This window comes from Gekko japonicus, unplaced genomic scaffold, assembly GCF_001447785.1.
Source record: "Gekko japonicus isolate JY-2015 unplaced genomic scaffold, Gekko_japonicus_V1.1 scaffold866, whole genome shotgun sequence".
Classification (NCBI taxonomy): domain Eukaryota; kingdom Metazoa; phylum Chordata; class Lepidosauria; order Squamata; family Gekkonidae; genus Gekko; species Gekko japonicus.
In genome coordinates, this window is record NW_015168074.1 from 460,971 (window position 1) to 464,490 (window position 3,520).

Consider the following 3,520-nt stretch of genomic DNA (forward strand, 5'->3'; position numbering starts at 1 on the left):
TAAACCGCCGAATTTGTCGAAGCCTCAACTTACAGTTCGCCGTCTTGCAGTTTGATTCTCTGGGTTGGCCCGCTTTACCACTCCGCTGTCCCGGCGGCTTAGCTGGTCCCCATTACAGGGCACAACACAGCTGGAGCCGTTTGGGGTAGGAGAGACTTTTAGCGGAGGAGCCTCAATTCCCGGCTTTTCGAGCCGGCAAGAGGCTACCCCCAGTCTCTCAGAGCACCCCCTGGTTCGGAGCCCTTTAACAAAGGCTCCTTAGAGTCTCCGCAACTGCGGGACCCCTCCAGGCAGTGTGTGGGTGATCTGATTCCGGGAGCAAACCCGAGAATCGGTCACCAAGCGCGCAGCCATAACCGGAAGTCCAGCTCAAAAGCAATCTTGATGGTCTCAATTGCTGGGTAAATATCTCTCTCTCTCTCTCTCTCTCTCTCTCTCTCTCTCTCTCATAAGCATTTTTGCAAAAAAAAAAAAAAGGCCCTTGGTGCAGAGCTGAGTTCCCTCTCTCTCTTTCTGTGTGCTGCCCACGATTGCATGGAGAATTTGACAGTGTGAACCAGCCTGCCATTATGTCTAATTGTGTGCAGCTCTCATTGCAGACTCCTGTACAAAAATAGGTGGCGAGTAGCTGCCAGTTTCCCTCTAACTCCATTTCCTCCTTACGTTGCAGGTTAACACCGCAAACTCACAAGTGGGAAAGAAAATTAAGGACAGATATTTTTTAAGGGGATGAAATTCATGATCTATGTTAGCTGTGAAGGGGAGGGGGCGTTGTGTATCCTGCAACAGAAACTTGCAGCGCTACCAGGTAGCATTTTAACTTCGAACTGGGCAGAAAGCCAGTGGAATATTAGCCACAAGGTATAGATAGGGGCTCTGGGGCAAGTGGTGCTCTGTCTTCTTGGTGCTTGGGGGGATCAACAGTGGGAGGGCTTCAAATGTCCTGGCCCCACTGCTGGACCTCCTGATGGCACTGGTATTTCTGGCCACTGTGTGACACAGAGTGTTGGACTGGATGGGCCTTTGGCCTGATCCAACATTGGCGTCTCTTATGTTCTTATGTTCTTAACTGCTGGGGACAGGAACTCCCATGAATGTTGCAGCCAGTGTTCCCTCTAAGCTGTGTGCATGAGTGGCTGTTCATTAACCCAGGAAGCCCCGCTCAGAAGCAGTCTGGAGCTGTGAAGGGCCTTGAACTGCCCATTGCCCATTGTAAGGTTACAGCAGTTCTATTCTGCTCAGGATGTGAACTGCTTTGCTTCAGTAGGGGATCTTCTGTACCCCATATTAGCTCAATTTTCAGAGATTCCTGACGATTTTAAGTTTCTTTTTTTGCTTGATAATCCAGATAAAGAAATAACTGAAATAGTAACAATGTTTGTTCTTAGTGCTATGGCTATATGTAAGAACATAAGAGAAGCCAATGCTGGATCAGGCCAGTGGCCCATCCAGTCCAACACTCTGTATAACACAGTGGCCAAAAATACCAGGTGCCATCAGGAGGTCCAGCAGTGGGGCCAGGACACTAGGAGCCCTCCCACTGTCCTCCCCCCAAGCACCAAGAATACAGAGCATCCCTTGCCCCAGACTGAGAGTTCCTATCTATACCTTGTGGCTAATAGCCACTAATGGACCTCTGCTCCATATGCTTCTCTAATTCCCTCTTGAAGCCGTCCATGCTTGTAGCCACCACCACCTCCTGGTGGCAGTGAATTCCATGTGTGAATCACTCTTTGGGTGAAGAAGTACTTCCTTTTATCCGGTCTAACCTGACTGCTCAGCAATTTCATTGAATGCCCACTTCTTGTACTGCGAGAAAGGGAGAAAAGTACTTATTTCTCAACCTGCTCTATCCCATGCATAATCTTATAAACCTTGATCATGTCACCCCTCAGCTGTCGTTTCTCCAAGCAAAAGAGCCCCAAGCATTTTATCTTCTCTTCATACGGAAAGTGTTCCGACCCTTTTACTGATAAGTAATATTAACCACTAGGTTTTTATGCTTTTATTCTGTTTTTCTGTGTTGTAGCTCCAATTTTACCCAGTATGGATTTGTATTTCCCGATCTGTATTTAATTTGATCTCCTATTGTATGTCTATACACATGCCAATAAAGGCTTGCCAAAGAAGTAAGGGAAAAAATAGAGGGAGCATTGCCATGAAACACAACTGTTATAATTATCACAAAGTGCACACCAGAGTGATGAGTTCAGGACTACCTGACTCCTTTATATATACATCTATGGAGGATGGAGCTCTCAGGTACGGAGCTCCGGAAGAGAACCTCTAGGGGGCGGGGCGGTCACGTGGTAAGCCCCCGCCCCCTTCTTTACCCCGCCCTCTGCTTTGATCCTCATTCCGTTTGGGAATGAGGATGAAGCAGGAGGGTAAGTAGCCGGGCCTTCTGACACACTTCCGGTGATGTCAGGGGGTGTGGCCTTCTGTCACTTCCGGTGATGTCAGGGGGCGTGGCATATGCAAATAAGTTATGCTAATGAGTTATGCTAATGAGCTCCGGCAGCTCTTTTTCTACAACAAGACCCCTGCCTTTATATATACATTCATGGAGGATTCATGGTGTAGGGTTGCCATCTTTGGGTTAGGAAATCCCTGAAGATTTGGGGAGTGGAGGGTGGCGTGGGGTTTGGAGAGAAGATACCATGCCCTTGAGTCAACCCTCCAAAGCAGCCATTTTATCCAGGGGAATTGATCTCTCTGCTCTGGAGATGATCAATCGTCTGGCGATCCCCAGGCTCCACCTGGAGATTGGCAACCCTGTGAGGATAGTCATGGTGGCTGGGAAGCTCCAGAGGCAGTAAACCTCTGAACACCAGTGCCAGGAGCTAACACCAGGGGAAGGCCTCGGCCTTTATGCTCTGATGTCGGCCCTCCAGAGGAACTGGCTGGCCCCTGTGTGAGACAGGATGCTGGGCTAGATGGACCTTCACTGGTCTGATCCAGCAGGGCTCTTCTGTTGTTCTGACAATATGAAGGATTAATTGGGGCTTGTTTGGCTGCAGTTTCCTATCAGCCTGGCTAATGTCACTAACATTTAGATATAGTAATTATTAGGAAACAAAAGAACGTCTGAGTTATGGCGTCTCCAGCAAGGGGCTTTCAAAGCAAACGAGAAGCAGAGCAGGTTTGCCGTTGCCTTCATCTGCAGAGACTTACTAGGTGGCCTCCCTTTCAGGTACTGACCCTGCTCAGCTTCTGAGGTCTGCTGAGATTGGGCTGTACCATGCCACCTTCTTTACCATGAAACAAAACTCTTATTATGACTTATAAGACACATACTTATAAGATTTATAAGGGATGCTCTGTCTTCTTGGTGCTTGGGGGGGGTCAACAGTGGGAGGGCTTCTAATGTCCTGGCCCCACTGGTGGACCTCCTGATGGCACCTGGTATTTGTGGCCACTGTGTGACACAGAGTGTTGGACTGGATGGGACTTTGGCCTGATCCAACATTGGCGTCTCTTATGTTCTTATACATAAGTAGGCTGTAATGATTTCTAGTTA